The sequence below is a fragment of the Triturus cristatus genome, chromosome 9 (genome assembly GCF_964204655.1).
Source record: "Triturus cristatus chromosome 9, aTriCri1.1, whole genome shotgun sequence".
NCBI lineage: Eukaryota > Metazoa > Chordata > Amphibia > Caudata > Salamandridae > Triturus > Triturus cristatus.
Window position 1 is genome coordinate 52844270 of NC_140592.1, and position 25319 is coordinate 52869588.

General features: G+C 45.8%; 1 long non-coding RNA gene across 1 annotated transcript in view; it reads right to left on the reverse strand.

Annotated features, from left to right (window-relative positions):
* Positions 1–13281: 13281 nt before the first annotated feature.
* The window catches only part of LOC146797382 (uncharacterized), an 87569-nt gene continuing 75531 nt past the window's right edge, over positions 13282–25319 (reverse strand). The window contains exons 2-3 of the long non-coding RNA XR_014968986.1: positions 20692–20814; positions 13282–16329 (exon numbers count right to left, since the gene is read on the reverse strand). This is a non-coding gene — a long non-coding RNA (uncharacterized LOC146797382). The remainder of the gene's footprint in view (positions 16330–20691; positions 20815–25319) is intronic.

The window sequence follows — 25319 nt, forward strand, 5'->3', positions numbered from 1 at the left end:
CTCTGCCTCCATGGACAGAAAAGCTCCTATGTCCTTTGGGAATAGCATTAAAAGTCAGGAGCCATTTTTTCAGGTCTGGGGTGAATTAAAAACAACTACTATAGTGAGATATGCTGGGGTGAGGGCTAGGCAATCTTGTATTTATTCACTTTTTAGGCAAAAGAGCGGATGTATGGTGGCATTGTGTGGCACCTGGAGTCTGTGAATTAAGCTGGCGAGGAGGCTGTTGTAATGCTTTTACCTGTATCCAGGGCAAAAAATTATTGCTGCTCAAACAACAAAAACATTGTGTATAAACAACAATTATTGCATTAACATTTTAGCCTTCAAAGGTCGAAGAAACACCCTTAAAACATTGAATGGGACGGGTACAAAATCAGGTTCAACAATAATGGTCTTCTTTTGAAGAGCGGGGTCGAAATTAGTCAAAAATACTAAAGGGTTGAGGCCTTCTAGCACGGTTCACCCTGCTGGACCACTCCCTATTTCTATGTATTGACAAAAATACATAAAGAACAGTGACCACCACCAGGGAGGCTGATCATTTCTGGAATCGGTTCAATACTAGAGCCTTTATCTACCTTTGCTGATTTCTTGACATTCGGGTTTTTCCGGAAGGAGATGGTCTAGGCACCGAGCTATACAAAAAACCTATGGCTCATAACTCACTGTTGTCATTCCAGAGCTATCATCCTAAGTCTCTCCGTGAGAATTTGCCGTTTGGCCAATTTCTTCAGATTAGGAGAAATTGCTCTTTTACAGTAAAATACAAAGAACATGCAAGTAATTTGACTGTCCAGCTGAAAGAAAGAAAATATACACTGAACATCATTCGCAAATCTAGGAAGGGAGCTGCCAATAACAACAGGGAGGCTCTGATTGAAGTGACTCCTCCCAAAGAAGAACAATCCAGGCTGACATGTGTAAACACTTTCTGTAGTTACTCAAACCAGATCAAAAAAAGCATTCTCAGGCACTGGAAGTTCTTGAACATTGGGAAAGAATCGCTGCCCTGTCCGTTGTTTACCTTCAAGAGGAGCGCAAACATTAAAGACCAGGTAGTCCATACCCGGCCTTTGACGAGGAGATCTTCCGGTCAAGAATCCCTGTGGGGCTTACCACCCATCAAACGTCATTTCCCTTGTGGTTCCTGTGCTGTGTGTCCACAAACCAAACACACAACTGAGATTGATATAGGGACGAATAATCCTTGGAAACTATCTAGACATACTAATTGCAACAGCGATAAACCAATCTACATGATGCTCTGCCTATGTGGTCTTCGCTACATGGGTATGACCAAGCACAAGATTAAGACGTGGCTACTTGAGCACAAAAGCACCATTGGGTGTAAAAAAAGATCTACAAAGATGTTATGTTATGTTATCAAGGATTTGTAAAACGCTCGTACACCGGTTGGTTTCTTGGCAACGTAGATGACAAAGATGACAAACCATTTCTTAGATCTAAATCACAGCGAAGAAGATCTATACTGGACAGTCCTAAAACAACCTTGGATCCCAACACATGTCACAGATGTATCCAAATTTCTGTTCAGACGAGAACAACATTGGGTATACAGGCTCAAAAGTGATACTACTGGACTCAATGACAAAATTCCCTTGCTTGCTCTCTGAAACTCATGCACACATTAGCATTTACTTGCACCTATATTGTTGTGATCATTTCTGGGCATGCTTACAACAGCCTCCCCACTTATAAAGACAGAACACAAGACCATGACAATGAGAAACTCAAACATATCACATATTGTAGTAAGAATTACTTTAAGGAGAACGTTGTCTGATACTTGCGTTTGCATCTTTCGCCCTCTATGGCAGTTTCTCTGGTAATACCACCACTAAGATGCGATCTAGCTCAACTCTATGGTGAAAAAGCGAGAGGCTCTTAAAAACACTAATATAAACATTAGGCACTGCTCTAAAACCTTTCTAAACTACATGCACCATGTATAGATAGATGGGAGTCACTTTGCGTAAAAGAGTGGTTTGCTCAAACCACTACTAGCGCCAAAGTGGGTCATTCAATAAAGTTATATCCTTCAATAGAAATTGCAAAGACATAGTGGTTTGGTAGCGCACATGCGCAATATCTGTCTCCTATTTCCGAGTGCGCACGCGCGTTTCGCCCGTACAATAACCATACAGGCATTTTTATTAGCCACCTAGGGGTTCTCGTAGTAAACACGTTGGATCACTTACAAAGACAGGCTATTTAAGAGCCTCCCCTGCCTCCCATCAGTTACCTCCGGCCGCAGCTCCTGTACCGCGACGGGGTACCGACGGAGAGGTAAGTGATATGGAGTGTGTGTTCATTTTTGTTACCATCCTTAGAGAACTCTATATCCGGTAGTTCCAACACTGGCCCTTGGCACATGTTTACAGCAATTTCTAAGTGCACACATTTGTAACTGGGTCGTTTAGAATCATTGCACATCTTAAGAACTTTAAGTTTGGTTGAATTTGTATTTCCGACACGAATCGTATCCCGTCAGATCTGGTATTTATCAGCGCTCCACGATTTCTTGTGAGGCTGACTGCTCATTTCGACATAAGCCTATAGACCCACGTGAGCAGTAAGACTCCGGAGAACGTTTATGTAACTGGTTTTACCTGTAATCGCTCGACATTTATACAAAGTCGAATATGGCTATTTTCTAACACGAGTCATTTGATATATGCTAAAGGGAATTATTCGACTAAACTAAAACTGTACCTTCTATTCATCAGTCCACTGGTTAGTGCTTTAAATCAGAACACTTTCCAGTAAGACTCTTTCTGTATGTAGCGATATGAATTACAATTAAACTATATGTTGTGACCTACCACCTGCACACCCGCAACACAGTTCGTTATGAGTATTGAGCAAAATTGCTGCCGATTAGACAATAACAATCCGAGTCACTTTGGTATAATCCTGACGAGTTACTCGTATAAGGGTTCCCATGCACTGTACTCTAGCCCGGTTGACATGGACTCACTAACACGTTTTTTCACAGACCAGTGTCTACATTAAGTTGCCACTATGTGTGATACTTCTATCTTTTTCAGAGCGGGCCCCCTTCCCTGAGCTGTTGCCAGGTTGAGGTGTGGCTACTTATCAATACCCTTGGGTAAGTGTTTTCATAGAAAAAACTCTTTTAGTAATTCAAACATGTATGAGTTTCCATACAATTTTCAGAAGGAAATATACCTAATCCTTTTGAATGAACACACATTGACATTGTGTTTTGATTGACCTGTCGTACTTGTTCCCCCACCCTTTTTTGTCTCACATATTACAGATAGCTCCAGGAAAACCTAAACAAACAAAGCATAGTATTACTGGTTCTGTATACTACTTTCTTTCACTTTATTAGCAGCAGCATTACTCAACTTCTGGTCCTGAAGAAAGCCTAGATACTCACGTAGATCATTTTGGCTGAAACATGTCGACCGTTTTTTGATACCTAGCAGTTTAAATTTATACTGCTCTTTGCACTACTTTTTAATCCTACCAGTACGAGCAAGTGAATAAAGGTTTCTTGTTTTGCTCACACTAGGTAGTTTTAGACTCACCAACTTTACTCCTTTATTCTATTGCGCTGCGTCCTCACGTTACCAGACACTGAACATATTGGATTTTAACATCCTTAGTAGCGTTGTGCTATCGAACAAAAAATCCCAGAGCTCCTTCCTCACATTGAGGGAGTTGTAGCCCTCAGTGGGACTAGGCCTTCCCACTGGGGGGAGAAACCCATATGATGAAGCATGCCACCATAGGTGGCTGAGGGTATTTGTCCTGAAAGGGATCTCTTCCCTGAGGAGATTTGATGAGAATTATACTTGACAACTCTCATTTTGCTTTCGCGTGTATTTAGACTCAAGGGTATTTTGTGCTATAAAAGCTCTTTCTGAAGCACCACAAAGTGTTTGAAAAGCCAAGTAAACAGGAAGGGATTTACAAACTCTGCCTCCATGGACAGAAAAACACATATGTCCTTTGGGAATAGCATTAAAAGTCAGGAGTCATTTTTGGGGACTGGGGTGAATTAAGAACAAATACTATAGTGAGAAATGCTGGGGTGAGGGCTAGGCCATCTTGTATTCATTCACTCTTTAGGCAACAGAGCGGATGTATGGTGGCATTGTGTGGCACCTGGAGTCTGTGAATTAAGCTGGCGAGGAGGCTGTTGTAATGCTTGTACCTGTATCCATGGCAAAAAATTATTGCTGCTCCAACAACAAAAACGTTGTGTATAAACAATTATTGCATGAACGTTTTAGCCTTTAAAGGTCGAAGAAACACCCTTAAAACAATGAATGGAGCAAAATACTAAAGGGTTGAGGCCTCTAGCACGGTTCACCCTGCTGGACCACAGAAGATGATTTATGTTTTGGCAGGCTGCTTAGATGGAGCCAGTTATCATGCATTCATGTTTGCAAGCAGACCTACTTGACAAGTTTACAAAATGGTGGCGTTGGCTAGGAGTTGGGTAGAGAGATCTGGATACTGCCAGCATACCATGCAAAGACTAATGAATGGCGTGTTGGGAGGGTAAACAACAGGGTTAGGTAGATGTAGAAAAAAGAGAGGGACAACTGGGAACCTTATGCGACCCCTCAAGTCACATTAGTAGTTTGTTCAAGATAAGAGCTGGCTTCACCCTTTCAGTCTATTGGAAAGAGGTGAATAGAATCATTGAACTGTGAGTGGAAAGGTGTGCACAAGGTTTGGTGACCTACCTTTTAATACCAAGGGGGACCATAAAGTTAGTGATTTAAAAATAAAACTTAACTAATTTGGGAAAAGTCAACTTTGAAAATCTGGGCAGCCTCTAATGTTTTCCCACAATTCACTCTGTATTGTTTCTCTATGATTGGGTGCACAGAAATTATAGACTTATCAATTGTGGATGCCATAGGTCAATATTTTCTGACTGGATAACCAGCCTAGACCAAGTCTAAGGTTCTCAGACTCTTTCGAAACATAGGTGTGACCAGATGCAGAATTCACTTCTAGAGGAACAACATTTACAGTTCAGATGGTCTGGAAAAATCATAGAGCACTTGTTCCTAGTTAAGAAAAATGGCAACAGCTGTCACTTAAAAACTGACATTCCCACTTGCATACTGGAATTCCTCTTTCACAGAAGGAGTTTCTAGTAGAATTTCACTTACACAGACTTTCACATTTGAATATGTTTGAAAAATTAGATGTACAAAGGCAGACTGTAGTTGGATGGTGGAGAGAGGCTTTAGGCGATGCAAGGGTTTTGTGTGCAACCTCATGGATTCACAAAATATTTCTAGAATTTTTTCTCATAAATGCAAGACTTTTAGACCAATGGATAAAAACAGGAGTACAACCACACATTTTCATACTTACCTTAAACAAGTAGATTTTCTGTGATGTAATATCAACTTCGAATAAGGTCAAGTGTGTCCGGCATATTCCTGGAAAACAGGGTTTGTCAATTCTTACAATAAGTCTGAAATCTAAGACAGAAGTAAACATGAATCCCCATTTTTTGATTTGTTGCTCACTTCCTAGGTCAAGACAGAGTTGCATATAGCTGGGTCCACACTGAGGTGACATGGCGTGTAAAATAACGATGGATTGAGATGTGGCCCGAGAAATTACCAGTGGCTGAGATTAATTCAAGCATTCATCAATCACGTTTTTGTATACTTTAGTTTGTTGCCTTAAGTGGGATGGGAATACCCAAGCCTGGGTCCTGGGCACACTGTGGGCCATATGTAGGAAGGCAAATACCGGTTGGTAACGGATGATTTTCGGTAAATATCCCGTTGCCGACCGGTATTTAGGCTTTTAGTATGTAGGGGGCATATTTCAGGATTCGGTAATTTACCGAATCGGTAAAATTACCGAATCGGTAATTTTACCGATTCGGTAAATACCGAATCCTGAAATGATATGTAGGGGGAGTGTGTCGTTGGTGTGGGGATTCGTTATTTACCACCAACTAAAAGTTGATGGTAAATGACGAATACCTGGAAAAAAGCATTTTTTTCCATTTGAAGTGTGCAATGTGGCAGACATACATGCCCTTAGAGCATGTATGTGCGCCACATGTGCACACATGGACGAATCAGGGGTGCAACAGGGTGTCAATGTGACACCCTGCGACCCATGATGATGCCTCCCCCATTACCGATTCGGTATTTACCGAATCGGTAATGGCAACTGGCTTCCCATTCATTCCTATGGGCCTCCAGGCCCATAGGAATGAATGGGAAGCCAGTTGCCATTACCGAATCGGTAAATACCGATTCTAAAATACCGACATATACCGAATCGGTAATTATTTACCTATTTTAAAGAAATATGAGAGGCAACACAAAAGAAAGGTGTATGGAAGTAGTACAGTTCAAGCACAAATGTTCGATCCACACGAAAAATTTGCAGTATTCAGATGTTCTTTATTCCAAGACGTAGTGCAACAATGTTCACAGCCAACGCGTTTCGCCCAAACATGGGCTTTTTCAAGGCACAGAACAGTTATTTGGTAACTGTTCTGACACGACGGCGAGCACGGCGTTACTGACCCCCCTAAGGTACACCTTGGAACACTATACTCCAAACCTAACACTACTAGGACTCCTTGAGAACTCTCATCCCTGACGTACTTCCCTTTATGACTTACGAGCATTTGCGTGTTACTCTTCATTTTGACTCTACCTACACTGTATGCTACGGTACCTGTGGAACACATTTTGTGCATCTACGTTTAAAATTCCGTGCCTTGAAAAAGCCCATGTTTGGGCGAAACGCGTTGGCTGTGAACATTGTTGCACTACGTCTTGGAATAAAGAACATCTGAATACTGCGAATTTTTCGTGTGGATCGAACATTTGTGCTTGAACTGTACTACTTCCATACACCTTTCTTTTGTGTTGCCTCTCATATTTCTTTAAAATATGTTGCATTTGTGGTCTTTCAAGCAGCAGGCCATTTGAGGTGGGCAATACTAGCACTACTGCATGGTGACAGGTCTAGGCTGTGCACTCGCATATAACCTAGCTGCTTTCTTCTCTAAGCTATAATTATTTACCTACATTACATTTACCGATTCATAAATACCGAATCGGTAAAATTCGGTATTTAAGAATCGGTAAATGTAATTTACCTACATATGGCCCTGTGTCACTGGAACCAAATTGTACCCAGCTGATGAGCCCATAACTAGGGCGAAACCAGTCTCTGGTTGCTCGTGTTCCAGTTCAGGGAAGACCTGGCATGGCAGTTCGGGCTGGACTTTTCTGATGGAGCAGGCTCAAGACTGAATTGCATATAACTGGGTCCATATTGAGGTGACATGGTGTGCAAAATAACGATGGCTAGGGATGCGGCCTGAGTAATTATCAGTGGCTGAGATGAATTCAAGTTTTCTTTCATTCATCACTTATTTTTATACTATTTTTGTGTATGGCACTTCCTACTTACACCTTAGAAATGGCTACAGAGTTATGCAGTACATTTAGTCACCATCACAGAGAGGCCGCCCCTGTGGCAAACAAGGATTATGGGGTAGACATGCCACCCAAATATGTTGGTGATCTGGGTAGCTCTGCAATTTGGTCTATAATTGACTGGAATTGTATTATCTAAATGTTTCTAAAAAGGCTCTCAACTAATTCAGCTACTTTGGTAATCTGGAGAGTTAGAAGATATAAGGCGAACCTCTCGACAGTCAAGCATGCCCATGGTGTCCCAGAAGAATAATGCAGACTATCTTGAAATGGTGAGAAATGAGGGAGGAATATTTTAACTGTGCACTTGGGCTGAACCATTCTCCTCTCTTTAGTCCCATCAAAAGGATGCTGTAGCAGCCAAGTGATGAGTCAGAAACTCTCAGAAATGCCACCCTCTTAGGTAAAGCCTGTACGTCCAGTAGAAGTGCTGAGGCTGTAAGGGAGCGCAAAGAAATGAAATGAAATGAAATGAAAAGAAAACAGATTTCTAAAGCGCATGGCTGCCCTTGAGCGTCCCAGCGCTAAGTAATACACTGAGCCACTATCCCAGAACATCAGAAGGAACCTACAAAGGGAAAAGAAGGGTCTTAAGTGTTTTGCGGAATTTTATCAGGTTGGATTCATTACGCAGAACCGCTGGTAAGGAATTCCAAAGATGACCCGCGTTAATAGAAAAACGACGTCCACCCGTTTTCACCTTTTTTGCTCTGGGTATCACTACAAGGTTCCCAGCTTCAGAGCGAAGGGCACGGAAGGGTTTATAGGGGCGGATCAAATCTCTAAGAATGGGGGGGCCGGATCCTTGAGTCTTAAACACCATGCAGAGGGATTTGAATTTGATGCGTGATCTAATTGGTAGCCAGTGCAAGGCCTCCAAGGCTGGCCGAGCTGAAGAGCTTTTGGCTGTACCAGTAAGCATCCGCGCAGCTGCATTCTGTGCTCTTTGAAGAACATTCAAAGTCGATTCAGGAGCCGCCAGGAAGAGGGCATTGCTATAATCCAGCCTCGAAAGCACCAATCCCTGGATCAGAAGTCTCCTGGAATTATCAGGAAGGAGCGGCAGGATTTTTCGGACTGAACGAAGCAGCCCGTAACACGTCCCGGCCACTCGCTTGGCTTGAGTAATAAAAGACAGCTCAGGTTCCAGCCATACCCCAAGACCTTTTATAGCGTCCTTGGGGGCCGGAGGGGCTCCCATACTGGCCGGCCACATACATTTGGGCAGTGACGAGCACAAATTGCCAAGAAGCATTAGCTCCGTTTTCAACCCATTCAGTTTAAGCCGGGATTCCGCCATCCATGCCACGATGTTGGTGAGGCAAGCAGCGAACTTCTCCCCCTGACTTTCCGAAAGAGACAGGGAAACAATCAATTGAGTGTCGTCTGCATAGGTTGCCATAGTCACTCCAAAGGGTGCCACCACCTCCTCCAGCGGGGCCATATAGACGTTAAAAAGCGTAGGGCTCAACGAAGAGCCCTGCGGGACTCCACACTGGAGGGGAATAGGCGAAGATCTAAAATCGCCGTCGCAAACCTGATAAGAGCGACCACTCAGATATGACTGAAGCCACTGGAGGGCCCGTCCCCCTACTCCAATATTTCCCAAACGGTGGATCAGAATATTATAGTCCACCGTATCAAAAGCTGCGCTTAGATCCAGGAGTACCAGCGCCGCGGAACCTCCTGAATCTAAGATGCATCTGCCTTCTTCCACCATCGCTAGCAAGGCCGCGTCAGTTCCCTGGCCTGGGCGAAAGCCAGTCTGCGTCCGGCCTAATAGATTGTTAGCTTCCAGGAAGCCGGAGAGCTGGCGATTAACAAACTTCTCCGCGATCTTATTCAGGCCCGGCAGGAGTGAGATGGGGCGGTAATTTGCCAGGTCAGTGGGGTCAAGGCCAGGCTTTTTCAAAAGGGCCTTGACAATGGCCTGTTTCCAGCTTGGTGGAACAATGCCATGGGTGAAGGAGGCATTCAGAAGATCAATTGCAGGGCCAACAATCGGATCCACACATTGTTTGAGGATCCGGATGGGCATAGGATCCAGCGGGGAGCCACTCTTCAGAGCCGAAAGCTCCACACGGAAGGCCTCCCTTGAGATGGGGGAGATTGTATCAAAACCCTTCATGCCTAAAACCCCCTTGGGGGCTGCGTTGCTCATATTACCTAAACTAGGGGGAAGGCTAGCTAGGATATTTTGTATTTTGGTGTCAAAAAACTGAGCCAGCTCATTGCATCTATTGGGATTCTCCACCTGAGAGGGTGGGGGGATGGGAGCCGTAATAAGCTCTTTGAAAATTTTATAGGCTTCCCTTGAAGAATTGCCTGCCTTATTTATTCGCTCCTCAAAGTGGGCGGCCTTGGTGGAGATCCGTGCGGCTTTATATGATCTCATAGCTTCTCGATAGTTGTGTTTACTATTGGCGGCCCAGTCCTTCCGCCATTCCCGTTCAAGCCTTTTGCAGTTCTTTCTCATCATCCCCAGCTCCGGGGTGTACCAAGATGACTTGTGGCTGTTAGTTTTGTTTGTACACTTTTTGACGGGCAGAACCGCATCTAACGCATGGCATAGCCAGTCATGGAGAGCGATATCAGCCTCCAGAGGCCCATGGCCAGGTGGGGGAGTGGACTCGGCGAGGGAACGCAAGAGGCTGTCAGTAGGGAGTTGGGACCAAATTCTCTTGTAGATCGGGGGGGTCTTCTGAGGCCGGGAACAAGAAGAGTCCAGGCTGACATTGAGCTCCCCTACCACCAGGAAATGGTCCGACCAGGGCAAGGGAAGAGGAGGGCCTGTTTGGAGGTGCGCAATATTTGAAAACACACAATCCAACAGGTGGCCCTTCACGTGCGTAGGTTCCAAATTGTGTAGATTCATATTGGCTGTTCTGAGTTCCGATCTAAGGTCATTTATACTCTTATCTTCCTGTAGGTCGAAATGGAGGTTAAGGTCCCCCAGAAGCATGAAGTAGGGAGAGGATGCCGCTAGGACAGGGACATGATCCAAAATGGAGCTGGCAAATTTTGTAATCGTCCCAGGGGGGCGATAGACCAATAATCCAGCTAAGGAAAAATTCGGAGAAAGCTGTATGTGAAAGTGACCGCTTTCCGCGTCCAAAATAGGACCTCGGACTACTCTGCAAGAAAACTTGTCCCTATAGATGATGGCTAAACCGCCTCCTTTTCCTTGCGGTCTATGGAGGCAGTGAATCAAAAAGCCGGGAGGAAGAGAGTTGACTAGATCAAAATTTGAAAAGTCTGGTTTCCGTGAGATATAAAATATCTAAACGTGTGTCTAGAATCAACTCGGAAATTTGAGTAGAATGCTTTGATAAAGATCTACAGTTAAGTAGTCCTAATTTAAGAGGGTCCTTCACAAAGATTTTGTTACCACACTCCTGGATTCTACGGGGGGGACAGTACTCACAAGGTATGGAAGGAACATCAAGTCTAAGTCCATGTGAGCAATAGCGTGAGTCGGACGGCTTTAGCATGAATAAGTCTGCTATGGAGTATTTAATCAGATTGCCTGTAGAGACCGGCAAGGTCCCTGGCCCTAGGTCCGTTCTGGCCCGGACGGGCCCAGACGGGCTTGCCTCTGGCGCGCCTCCGGCGCGCCCGCTGCGCCTGCCCGCTGCGCGGACGGGGATTCGTCGCCATTTATGAAGCGCGAGGGGCAGGAAACACCCTCGCACTAGAGCGCCAACCGAGCAACCGCCTCACCCAAGATGGCGGATGCTTCCGGTCGCGCTAGTTGGCAGTCAAACAAAAGCCCCAGAGCCCTCAAAGCGGCTTAAGGATGCCCCTTCGTCCCTCCAAACGTAAGTAACAGCAACACAATAAAAGAAATGCAATTTTTAAAAGCAACCATCAAGTATCTAAAAAACGATCCCAATAATTTTAAAAGTAATTTTCAGCTTTCTTAAAGTGTTAACAATTCAGGCAAGACTCCCAGTGAGTGCAGGGGAGCAGCCAGTGTATAGGACAAGGTCAAAAAATAATGACCGATTTATAGCGCGAGGGGCAGGAAACACCCTCGCACTAGAGCGCCAACCGAGCAACCGCCTCACCCAAGATGGCGGATGCTTCCGGTCGCGCTAGTTGGCAGTCAAACAAAAGCCCCAGAGCCCTCAAAGCGGCTTAAAGATGCCCCTTCGTCCCTCCAAACGTAAGTAACAGCAACACAATAAAAGAAATGCAATTTTTAAAAGCAACCATCAAGTATCTAAAAAACGATCCCAATAATTTTAAAAGTAATTTTCAGCTTTCTTAAAGTGTTAACAATTCAGGCAAGACTCCCAGTGAGTGCAGGGGAGCAGCCAGTGTATAGGACGAGGTCGAGAAATAATGACCGATTTAGAGCGCGAGGGGCAGGAAACACCCTCGCACTAGAGCGCCAACCGAGTAACCGCCTCACCCAAGATGGCGGATGCTTCCGGTCGCGCTAGTTGGCAGTCAAACAAAAGCCCCAGAGCCCTCAAAGCGGCTTAAGGATGCCCCTTCGTCCCTCCAAACGTAAGTAACAGCAACACAATAAAAGCAATGCAATTTTTAAAAGCAACCATCAAGTATCTAAAAAACGATCCCAATAATTTTAAAAGTAATTTTCAGCTTTCTTAAAGTGTTAACAATTCAGCCAAGACTCCCAGTGAGTGCAGGGGAGCAGCCAGTGTATAGGAGTCACGGAGAGAAGTATAAAATAGGTTCTTTAATATGAAACGCCTCAGCCTCGAGGAGAGGCAACAACCTCTTCTAACAGCTTCTTATACTTTTAAAACTAGCACATTCTGGATTCTAAATAGAATCCAGGAACACCAAGGAGATACGCCTAGAGTAGCCACAGAGGAGCGGACAGTACCAGGACGTAAGGAGAGGAAAGTAAGGTACAAACAAATAACCCAAAGAACTATATATAAATAAACAAAAGAAAATATCACACATCTTCCAGTGTACAATCAAGGGAACTAATGCAACAAAATACAAAGTCAACTCTTAAGTTGATTCAACCTATCTTTTAAATTTAGGCACTCAGTGCAAATTCCATGCCTCTCCATATTCACTTTTTGTTCCTTTCTTGAACATCTTAGTTTTGCGTTGTTTAGTAAATCGAGAATCCAGCTTGCGTCCAAATGAGCTCTAATCATTCCACAGTCCCCACACTCTGGTTTAAGGTATCCAACTACTTCCTCTGGGTCAGATCTTCATTTTCTTTTGATCAGCTCAGATCTTTCGCTCTTTGAGCCGCTATCGTACTTTCATCTCACAGCCCATTCTTTATACCACATCCCATGGAAGGGACACGAATGAGTCAGCCTTTCTCCAGCCATGCAACTCAAAAGGAATTATATCAGTAGTGGAGTGTGGTGTTAAATAATACATGTAATCATAGAAAAATGTAGCCTACTGAGAATTGTATATTCAGAACAGCCCAAATATAGGGTTGTTTTGTGAATTCAATGTTACCCTGTATATCTACACCCTACAGCCAGAACGGTTTGTTGAAAGGACTCTCAACCACATCATCTTTGTGACAAGCTTCATCATCGAGTCCTCCTCCGGAATGTGAATACACTTGGATGGGCTTTACCTTATTTAAGGGAACTCTTTGATATTATGCTCAAGGGAATCTATCTATAACATTATCAGTTAAAATTGCCAAATCCACTTAATCTTTGGGTCCTATGGCAAAATAAACAATAAAAGGACACCTGCAGTGTGTCGTAGTCCTGCGTCGAAGGGTCTACATGTTGCGGCCTATTTTTCATGCACTTATGGATCACAATGCCTTCCTCAGGACCATAGATGCCAATTATATTATTTTTGTTACTAGAACTCAGCACATAGTTCTCTTAATACAATCAAATATGTCATTCATGCAAACATACATTCATCCATACATACAAACAACGTTGGAAACCTCCAGGTTTTTTACTAATTTTCGCTCTCTCTGACCACAAAGGGATGTAAAGGAGAACTGTCCTTGTTGTCAGATACTCGTCAAAGGATATTTTCTGCAGACTCATGTTTACGTGCCAGACACTATCCTCAAAGTAGCAGTTACTTCAACGGGGCACTCACGGGTTAGTAGAGATTCACACACATTTAATTTGAAGTTGATCTCTCACACTTGGAGCCCTAACACTAACTGCCTGGATCCAAACGGTAGTGGCATGGTGGTCAAAAGAACGATGGATTGGAATGCTACTGAGAGCAATTGCCAGAGGTTGGACTTATTGCGAGCACTCCTCCTATCACCTTTGTGTGATTGATGTAACGCTTTAAGTGGACAAGGAAATGTTGTGACACGGGTCGAGTGCTCACTGTGCCACTGGAAGCAAGCTACACCCAACTGATGAGCCGATCCTGACTGATGAGCCCTCTCCGTCAACAGAACAGTGGGTGGCAAACTAAACCTCAGTGGCAAGAATTCTTTGGAGCTCATACCATTTTTCACAGCAGTCTATCTATATTTAGGTTAGAGAAGCAGAAGAACTGGGACTGGGGCGTTAGGGAGGAGCTGTTAACCACCCCCTGACATTGATCAAACACATTTTTATCCTTCTCAACCTGTTTATAGTGTAATGCATGGCGGGTGACTTGGGAATGCTGGAATGATGAAAAAAGAGGCCAGATCCAGGCACATGATCATAATTATTCTTAACTAATAAACATCAATAAATGTTAACGAGCGCAACCTCATTGTCAGTGAAAGAGACATTGTGCAGGATCCCTCTGGGATTACGTCTATCGCTCTTAATGTCCAATATTTATTTGAGACCACTGGCTCACTTGATCATCGCCATCTCACATTCTAAATTTGTACAGATGATGTGTAATTACACATCCTTTTGACCATCCCCGAGACATGGACCAAAAATATCACTAAGTGCCTACTTCAAGTTCATCACTGAATGGAGGAGAGCAGCCTTGTATGAACAGCGCAAAACCAGATCCTGAAAGCAAGACACCCAGCAGGTTCAATCCTGTGGTTCATCAGGCTGAATATGGTTAGATGTAAACATGGCTAATTAAAAACAACACTTTCTCCATTATCCTAGTGAGAAGGATCATGCTGCTGCTCCAGGTACCGCACCAAACTGAACTGTCAAAGGATCAGGTGGTTTCATGGCTCGACTATGCAATATCGCCTTCAATGGCACTCAAAAGAAAGAGCTCACAGAGCGTGAGAGTCTGGAAAACCAAACAAGCAGAGTCTGCTACAATCTAAAGAAACCAGTTCACATCTCTGCCGCTCTCAGAGAACTAGACTGGCGACGCCAAGGTGCAGAGAATATAATGCAAATTTCTCTGCAAGGTCTAAAAAGTGGGGAAGCAGTGGCGTAGGAAGGGGGGGGGTGCGGCTGCCCTGGGTGTCATCACTGAGGGGGTGACAAGTGTCATCACTGACAAAATGCGGGGAAGGTGCATGTCCCTGACTGTCCTAGTCGCAGTCAGAGTTCTTGCCAGACAAACAGGATTGTTCAAACCAGAAACAAGGAGAGAGGTCAATCGGATGCGGGGGCTCTACTTTGGAATGCTATAGACCCAAATCCCAGAATCTTTCCGATTGTGGCTGAAACTCATTTAAGGATTCCTTCCCATCCATCAAGAAGCTTCCAGGACTGCCGCCTTCGTCAGTGGACAGGGCCAGTGAGGAGCTTCAGGAACTGACGTGATTTGGTCACAAACCAGGAAATGTTCAATCTCCGTCAAGGAAGAGAGCACAGTTTTCCAAAGCCTCTTGCCTACACCGGTCAGAGCTACGAAGTGGATGATGCCACAAGCCAGTATTAACATGGCACTTACACATATAAAGTTCTGATGCCTTGAATCCCAAACTGACTCTTTGGGAGTCATGTATGTAACGAATATGTAATGTTCTGCTATCGGTCTGTATGTTCTGTTGATTTGTATAGTACACTAATCAGGGTATCGAGGCGCTTGGGCATGGTGTGTAGGTGTGTGTTCCCCAAGTGCTTATGTGAAGAGCCAGGTAGGTCTTCAGCTTCTTGCAGAATTCAATAAGTGAGGAGGCTCTGACGTGTTGAGGGAGGTCGTTCCTCGTATGCGATGTAGGAGGACGAGTGACCTCCAGTTTTGCTTTTGGAGCTGCGGGGAGTATATGAGAGTGAGGCAGAGCGCAGGTGTCTGGTGGGTTGGTGAAAGTGTATGAGGCTTCCTGACATACAAGAAGTTCAAAGGTAAGGATTATAGTTCATTCAGTGTGTCATCATTTTAAACTGACGCATTTTCAATATTATATTCAAGGAATCTATGTTTGCTGCTTTTTTGTTTTATGCAACCAACAACCATTGACAAAGCTGTCTTTGTTGTAGGCTTGTTGTAGGTGTAACATTACTTGCTGTATTATATATCTGGATGCAATGACAGAAGTAACAAAAATAACTCATGATCCTGGAAGGCATTCAGGAGAGCAGCCTGACCCACACACAGCTGGCGCAAAAGGTCCACCACCCCCACACTGAGGGCAGCAGGGGAGACAGGGGCAGGGGCTGAGGTGCCTGGAGGGGAAGGACACTCTACCCTTCCTAGGGCTGCGGGCACGGACAGCACTAGTGGTAGCAGCAGGGAGGGTGGGCACTGGATGATGTGTGGTGGAAGATGAGGCAGATTTTGAACTCCCTGTGCCCGCCAACATCGAGGAGTCACCGCTTGAGTCAGAATGATGTTGAGGTTGGTGTTTCCGGGTGTGATTCATCCAGGGCACTCCTTTCTCCCTCCGAGGCGCTGGTCACATCAGTGAGCTCATGTGTAGCAGTCATGCCAGAAGCTTCACCACTGGTGTCCTTCCCCTGTCCTTCCATGCCCTCGGTAGATGCTGCAATAGACAGAGACATAGGTTCAGTATAGTGCCATACTCACAAACATCACATGCAAGCAAAGCACAAAACTAGAAAATGGCCACCACCATGTGCAGTCTGCATGTGCAAACTTTATGGAATCCTCAGAAGATGCATGGAAACCTGCATAGTTTACATCAATGACCCATGTGACATTGACACAGCAAAATAGCTGGCCCGTGCCTCCTTGTAACATACTAATCTCTGTAAGCATACTTTTTTTTTTATTGATAATGCACATATACAGATTTAGCATATGCAGTGAACATTCAGCAAAGAAACAACAAAAGAGAATACAGTAGATCGGATGGCATGTGGACCGACATGATCAAACACATTCAGGCAAATAGGACAGTTATAAGCTTCTAAAATGGCTTTGCAGCGTTACCACACCGGAATGTAACATGTGGAGACTGACGTTCAGCACCTGGGGAGTGTGGGAAGGCGAGTAGTTTACACAGAGGAGTGATCAAGGAAAGCTCTTGCATTGTATTGGGTAGGACAATCATATGATGGTTAATGTAAGCGTCAGGACTCTTGTTCAATGTGATCTGGATGTTCCAACAGATAGTAGTGGGCCCCATATGTCACGAGGGCGTGAGGAGAGTGGAATGAGTTCAGCATGTGCACAGGTTTGGTCTTGCCACAATATCATATCACCAAGCCAGTCCTTGAATTTTGGGGCACGTCCCTGGCCCCATCTACAAGCCACACGACGTTTGGCTAGAACTAAGCTAAAGGACACAAACTTGCGATGTTTAACCAGAATCTGCTCAGTGTAGCCTAGAAGGGCCACAATAGGGGACCTCGAAATAGGTATAGAAACCATGCAGTCTAACGCCATGAAGACCTGTTGCCAGTATGTGTGAACGGTCGGACAACCCCAAGCTAGGTGGAGGAAGTCAGCGGCCTCTGTCTTACATCTATCACATCAGTTTGTATCACGTAAGCCAAATCTAGTTTTACTGGGGTATAGTAGCTTCTATGAAGGAATTTGTAGTGAATGATTCGTAGCCTACTGTTGGAGGAGACCTGCTCCATTTGTTTACAGCAGAAAAGACCATTGTGCGTCAGTGATGTCGTGTTCCAGTTCAGTCGACCATTTATCTCGGGCTGCGCATTGGGGGTATTCAGTGTCAACATATAAACTGTGATAGAGCGTGGACACTAAATGTGAAGCAGTGAGTGCGCGGAGGACATGATGCAGAGGAGCCACCACTGCAGGTTCCAGCGGGTACGCTGGGGTGCAGTCTCTAATTCCATGTCTAAGCCGGTCGCAAAGGAAGGTCTCCATAGTAGAAGGTGGGGGGTCTGGAAAGAGTTGTTGGAGAGTGCAAAATTTGCCATAAAGGTATAAGTCACCCCAACAGCGGATTCGATGGGTAGTTGCAACTTTCTTAAAGACACCCTCTTGCAATAATGACAGCTCTGGATGATAGGCGGAAGGGAGCAGTGGGGATTATAGGCAGGGTGCTAGTACGCAATCGGTAATTCGGGAGCAGGCTTTGATCGTGCAGTCCACAGAGGACGGATGAGGCCCACGGGCCTCGCTCTTGGATAGTATGATACCCTCAAAAGGAATAGGATCTGCAAGCCAGTGTTCAGTAGCAACATGAGGTGTATACCGAGGAGGGTGAAACCAGAAATGAGCATGATGTGCCTGGGCACATATATAGTATAATTCAAAATTAAGAATGTCAAAACCCTACTGTGAGTATGGTCGCATGAGTGTGTCCCATTGTATGCGAGGTTGCTTGCCGCCCCATACTAATCGAATCAACTCTGAACGGAGAGAGATGAAAAAATGTCGGCCTGGATCGTATGGGATATTGAGAAATAGATACAAAAAGTTAGGAAGGATTATCATTTTAATAAGGGAGATGCGGCCAGCCATGTTCAAGGGAAGCACAATCCATCTAGTGATGCAACCAGTAACATGTTCCATCGCACACCCATAATTGAGTCTCATCAGCTCTTCGCAGTCTGCTGTAACACGTATCCCTAAGTACTTCGTGTCATCAGAGCACCACCCGATGGGGAAATCTGTTTCGAATGGTGTGGCTGCGATGGTTAGTGGGAAGATCTGGGATTTGGCCCAGTTGATATGGATACCAGATTGGCCGCCAAATTTGACGAATTCCCGGAGTAGCGGATTGAGGTTTTGGTGCGGCTCCATAACATATAGGGCGACATCATCAGCATAAAGGGAAATGAGGATCGGGCGGAAAAAGCAACGGAGGCTTTTGTCTTGATGATGTTGCCTGACCTTAGCTGCCAAAGGTTCCATGACCAGGGCGAAGAGAAGGGGAGACAGTGGACATCCCTGCCGAGTGCCACGAGAGAGAGATCGAGGGGGAAACGTGCATTTATCAAAGCCTTCGCTTTCGGTGAGGCATAGAGAAGTCGGATCCAGGCCAAAAATCCCATGGGGAGCCCCATACATTGCAATATAGTTGTAGGAAGGTGGATATCTGACTATGGTTACCCCCAACTTTTTGCCTAGTGTCTAGCTGGTTTTTCAACTTAGTTGGACTGAGATCCTGCCATTCAGGATCTCAGCCTGTCTGCTCTCTCTTTAAAATGGACTCCATGTACCCTAGGTACATACACAATTGGTAAGGATCACCCTGTGAGCCCCTGCACCAGTGTACACTAGGTACCCAGGGCATTGGTGTATCTAAGGCCTACCAGGGGCTGAAGCATGTATTGTGCCACCCCTGGCCAGGCCTAGCAATTTGACACAACTGGCTGATCACTCAGCTGGGGTAAGTTGGTGTAACCACCTCTTACTTAGGTGTAGTATACCTATACCTAACCTTAAATGGGACACATGTTAACCTATAAGTCACTCCTATGGCAGGCCTTAACAATCCTGAAGGCAGAGTGCTTGGTTTCATGTGAGATGGTGCTCTGGCATGAGCTGAGCCTGTCTGCAGTGGTCGGAACAACTTCCTTCTACCGTTTCCAGATATCGCCATACCATATACTCTTAAGTGCATTATGAACCTCGCGGTTAAATGCTATCTTTGGTTTGGCTTTATCAAAACATGTCGAGTAAGGTGTCATACGAATTGGAATACTAACCCCTCGCCAGTTCTGGCGACGGGATTAGCATTCCACCCTTCTAGAGGGACACGACATGTACAGAACCTGAAACCCGGGTAAAATCAGACATAGCCTCAGCTCCACAAAATGGACGCTGCCACCACCGACACAAGTCTGCCCTCCTGCTGCTGGGATTCCTTCCAGCTTGGGAGACGTGGACAAAGGGTTTCCTGCCAGGGGAGGTGCGAGCACCACCCCAGACAGGATTTTGTGTATTGGTCAGGTAGGGCTTGAATGGAATCAGACATGCCTGAGTCTCACAAGGAGCCTCGGTGCATATGCCAGTTCAAACCGGTCCTGGGGCACACCAGCCCCGGACCTGGGGCGAGCTGGACAAAGGATTGGGGGTGTAACCACCCCCCTTCCTGGTCCCACCCTTAGTGAGGGACCTAGCAGGTAGTCCGGCCCCTAGAATCTGCTTAAAGGTAGGAGCTGTGTCCTAAGACTTCAGACAGCCTGGAATCAACTTAACACTAAGAAGAAGACGGGAACTTCGACGTTCTGCTGCACAGAAGACTGAAGGAAATCTCCCCTATGGTCAGGGAGTGACCATCTTGCTAACGCAAGCACCAACCAGCGAATCGACGTCTGCTTTGCCGCCGCCTCCCGCCGGAGCCCGAGCCCAGAGACCGACAAGACCTGGACCTCCAGACCTCTCACAGCCCGATCCACAGTCCCTGCAAAGAAGGAACCCGTGGAGGCACCGAGACACGTGGAGCCAGCCATCTTGGAAGACACTCGACAAGCTGCAAACGCGACAACAGAGGCTCCCTCCAAGTTGTGCTTTGGGTCCTGAGAAGCCCAACATCCGAGCAGCATCTGCACCAAAGTTGAGCCCTCCAGCATCTCTACGATCTGCGTGGGGCCCCTCTGCACTTTGTGACTCGACGTGCCTGCCCAGTCCCTGGCCCGCTGGCTAGTGGCCATCTTGGCGAACCTTTTTGAAAACTACGACACTGGTCTGGTTGTTCCAGACTGGCCCCTGCTTCCCTCCAAAGGAGCAGCCCCTCTGACCTTGCTGGTCAGAGCTAACAGCTTTCTTCGATTCCTGCGACTCCTGCTTTTGCCAAGGCTTGTTTGCTTCTTTTGAGTCGCCGACACCGCCGACAGCGAGAGCCTGCGTGGGACAGCTCGTGAACCGACTCCTGGACGTCGTTGACCTTCAGGGACCACGTGGCTGCAGAGACAAGCTACACCTCTTCACCTGTTTGCACCCGACATCGCCTGGTACCTACCTGGTGCCACGCCGGTCACTGGCTAGTGACTGTGAACACTGTCCCCTCTGCTTTCAGGTCTTCTGCAACTCCGATCCACCCTTGGATCCACCGCATCTCTTCTGGACCGACCGCCTGCAGCATCTTTGTCAACAAAATATGAACAATGGTTCCAAAAGGGAAGCAATTATTTACATTTGAAAAAAATCAAAATTCACAAAACACAGCATTAGTAGATCAAAGGATTAATCAATATTAAACGATGAATAATATTTGCAAAAAACACAATAGTTTATTTTTTGAGATTCATTTGAATATCAACTCATTTATCAATTCTTTGGAATATGGACGAAAAATGAAGAAGGCTGTATATACAATAATATTTACAAAAAAACGACGCAGTGACAAAGTGAATAAGGTGACTCTGTGTAGTAGTGAAGATGCAGGTATTTACAATATATATATGTGGTTGTCAATAAAATACACAAACAATTTTTGCAAAGAATCACAAAAAACGTCCTCAGCTAAATTATGGATAAAGAATAAACCTTGTAAGCATCTTTGTCATCAGGCTCCATTGAACAGATAGACAAAACCCGACGCACTTCGAGACCTATGCACCCGCTTCCTGTGGGTGAGATAAAGCTGGCACTCCGGTGCACAAGTGTAGAGTAACATCTCTAATGTCTAGGTTTGAAGTCTTAAGTTCGTAGTCCATCCAGAAGACCCTTCTAGCAGTAACTTTTGAACTTTTACGCACCCATTGAAAACCTATGGGAGCCCGCGTGTAACTTTCCTCACTGCACACGCGACCCGTGGACCTCCTGGTCACTAACTGAAGTTAGCTCCTTGTAGGCCTAGCGATTCTAGAGGCCCTAGGCCTTTTCCCTTTCCTGTTCATGGTACTTATACCACTATTTTAGTATATGGTTTGAGCGGCCACCAGGGCCTATCCATATAAAGTGCAACTTCTGTATATTGTGATACTTTTTTGTTTAACAATTTGTGCTCCTGTGCTCATAAAGAGTCTAGGGGATACTTTGAGTAATAAATACATATATATTTTGAATACATATCTGTGTGGTGTCCTTTCATTGGTATAAAAGGGGGTTGCATATGGTAAAACAGCTTGCTTCACATGCCTAAACGAGTTTAGCCTGAAAGACTGCTTAGCCTACGCTACCACTAGGGCAGCTGGTCCGAAAAGGTTGACTTACAACCACACCATAAGGGTTGCTTGGCATGGTACAAGGTGGTCACTTTAACTAGTGAACATCATATACCAGGCCAACTTCTCACAATAGTAAACAGGTAGTCCCATTCCACAGAATCAAAGGCTTTTGTGGCGTCGAGGAATACCGCCACTAGCGCCAATTGTGGGTCAACAGTTTGTAGGATCGAGAAGAGCGTCCGAAGGTTGTGAGAGGTCGTCCTTCCCAGGATGACCCCGCTTGATCCGGCAGAACGAGGTTCTCCATTAGGAGACTGAAACAATTTGCTAGAAGTTTAGCAAGGATTTTTGCATCTGAGTTTATTAGAGAGAGGGGCCGATAGGATTCACATTGGTCCGCAGGCTCGTCCGGCTTTAATAGTGAGGTGATTAGTGCCTCTCTCATCGAAGTGGGCAGAATCTGAGTCTCCTGAGCTTCTAGAAACACTTCTTTTAGTACTGGGAGAAGTTGATCAATATATGTTTTGTAAAAATCTATGGGAAGGCCGTCAGACCCCGGCGCTTTGCCTGATTTCATTTGCATGATGGCTGCGCAAAGCTCGTCGTCCTCGAATGGTGCCGCCAAAAATTCCCAATGGTGGTCACACAGCCACCCCAGTGCTATATCATTAAGGGAGTGAGAAAAATCAGGGGGAGAGTTGCAGCGTGAGCTATAAATATCGGCATAGTATGTAGAAAAGATATTTTAAATTTCGAGACTGTCCCTGTGTCGTACCCCATCTCCATCAACCACATCCAAGGTATAGTTAGAGAAGCGGGGTTGTCTAATATCATTCGCCAGTGCTCGGCCGGGTCGCTCGCTCTCACCGTACCGACGGGCAATAAAATATTGACCTCTAAATTTGACTTCCCGTTCTGCAGTGGTAGTGTAGTCTGTAAGTTTTTCCCGGAGTTTGGCTCTCTGGACATCAGGCTCCACACTCCACATGTCAGTTTCAAGTTGCTTTATCTCAGTTTCCAGACGTCCCAAATTTCTCTGAATATCTTTGAGTACCCCAAAGCTCTTTGACATGCACAAACCCTGTATAGTGGCTTTAAAGGCCTCCCAAATTGTGCCCACATGGGTAACAGAGCCCTTATTTCTGGCAAAAAGTCGGTAATTTCCTCTCCAATTTCAGCCTGAAAGACAGTGTCCAACAGTGCCTCTGGCACTAGTCTCCAACAGCGTGGGGTGACAAATTAGGGGGAGCTATCTCTAGGCAGACTGACGCATGGTCCGAGTATGTGCGGGCCAAGTGCTCTGCCGAATGAATCCAAGGACCCACCCCTCGTGAGCATACCCAGTAATCGAGCCTCGACCAAGTCGAGTGCCCAGCTGTATATAAGGTGCCCTCCCTGTCGGTTGGATGTATGTATCACCACGCGTCAATGAGTCCATGAGTGAGAAATAAACCACTACTCCAGTCTTGGGTGTTGGTGTAGTGATGAGGAAGGGGATTGGATCGATCTATGGATGGGCACAGGGTAGTGTTAAAATCTCCGCCCCATATGACATGAGTGGACCCCACCTTGAGTAACTGTCCCCAAAGAGTAGTGAAATAGTCTGGGTTATCCGTGTTAGGGCCATAACAGCAAGCTAGGGGGACCGATTGTGTGCCCAGCGTACCCCAGAGCAGACAACTCCGACCGGAGGGGTCGCTAAATGTGCCTCCCAGTCTGAAGGGCGTATTTTTCTTCATTAATATGAGTGTGTCTCGTTAGTATTTCTAGTAGGAGGAAAACACCCGAGCAGAGGCCCATTTGCTAACAAAACAGTTAGGACGTCGGGGGTCAATGTGTGTTTCTTGAAGCATTGCAATTTGTATATGATGTCTATCAAGATATGCTAATATTTGTCTCCATCTAAGAGGGTCGCGCAGGCCTCTGACATTCCATGTGATCAGTTTGATGCAAAGCTGTTCAGTGTGAGCTGCCATTATAATTGTGAGGGTTATGGTGATAGTGACACTGCGTATAGGTAGTGTGTCTATGCCTACGGTTACTGTCATGTCTGTATGCTGTTGTCCAAAATACATAAAAGTAAAACCTAACATTCCCAACTCACCCCCCACAAAAGCCACCCCAGTGTGCCAGCATTACCGCAACTAGCGAACAACCGTGCCACCCCCACCCACACCAGCACCCCAAACGTGCCGGTACTAAGTCGCCCACCCATTACCATCAAACAACATGGCTGTTTTATCATAGCCAAATAAGGCCAACACAGCAAAAAAGAAAATAACAATAGGAAACATAGGAATAGAGACAGTATGGGGGATCTCCCATAAGGGAGTGGCGCCAGTGGGCTATAAGACCTTCCCGTTCCCAACCTCTAGCTGCATTGCAGTCCCCGGATGTCACCGAGTGACAGGGGGTAGAGTGGTGGGGGGAAGAGTGCTTGGCAACGTATGGTACAAGTCTATAGAAAATCAGGTACTGAGTCATAAACCACATATATTGTTCAAAGCCCGAAGGGCACTTAGCTGTCCGTGACCATCCTGTAGAAGAATAATTCCATCTTGAGGGGCTGCAGGGACCCCATCAGCGAACAACCGTGCCACCCGCAACATTGCAGCAATACAGCTCAGCAAAAACACTAGAAGCAGGAAGACCAACACCGGGTCATCACAGCTTATGTCCACACAGCCCCAGTCAGTCCAAGGATGGGGAAGGGGATCTGGAAGCACATTCCCGTCGTGGCGATCGTCGCTGGTTGGTCTTCAGAAAGTCCTCCACTTGTTGCGGATTCGTGCAGAAGATGTGTTTGCCATGACTTGTAATCCGAAGTCGTGCAGGGTACATGAGGCATACTCTATTTGAGCCTTGCGCAGTTTCTGTTTGACGGAGGAATTTGCGACGTGTTTCCTGCACCGCCATAGTGAAGTCAGGATATATGGAGAACGTATTACCCTCGAATTGCAGTGGTTTCTGTTCTCGGGCATTCTTCAGGGCCGCATCACAGTCTCGATAATTCAGGAGATGGGCTACAATGGGCCGCAGAGTTTCACCCGGTGGAGGTCGGGGACCCAGGGAGCGATGGGCGCATTCTACCACCAGCTGCGGCGAAAAAGAGTCAGCACTAAAGGTACGCATCAGGAGGCGCTCAACGTAGTCCTCCATGCACCCCGTATTTGTGCTTTCAGGTATGCCTAGGATCCGAATGTTGTTACGGCGGCTCATAGCTTCTAAGTCCTCATTTTTGGCTGCGATTACTTTTAGAAATTTGTCCAGTTGCGACACCTGTTGTTCCATCGGTGAGGTGGCATCTTCATTCTTGGATATGCGGCGCTCAGCTTCCTTCAGCTGCCCATCATGTTTGTCGACTTTGTGGACAAGGAAATCTAACCAGCAGTTCATCGTGTTCATTTTGCCGGAGAGGTCAGTGAGGCTGTGCTGAACAGCCAGGAGTAGTGTCTTGAACATAATCCGCAGAGGACAT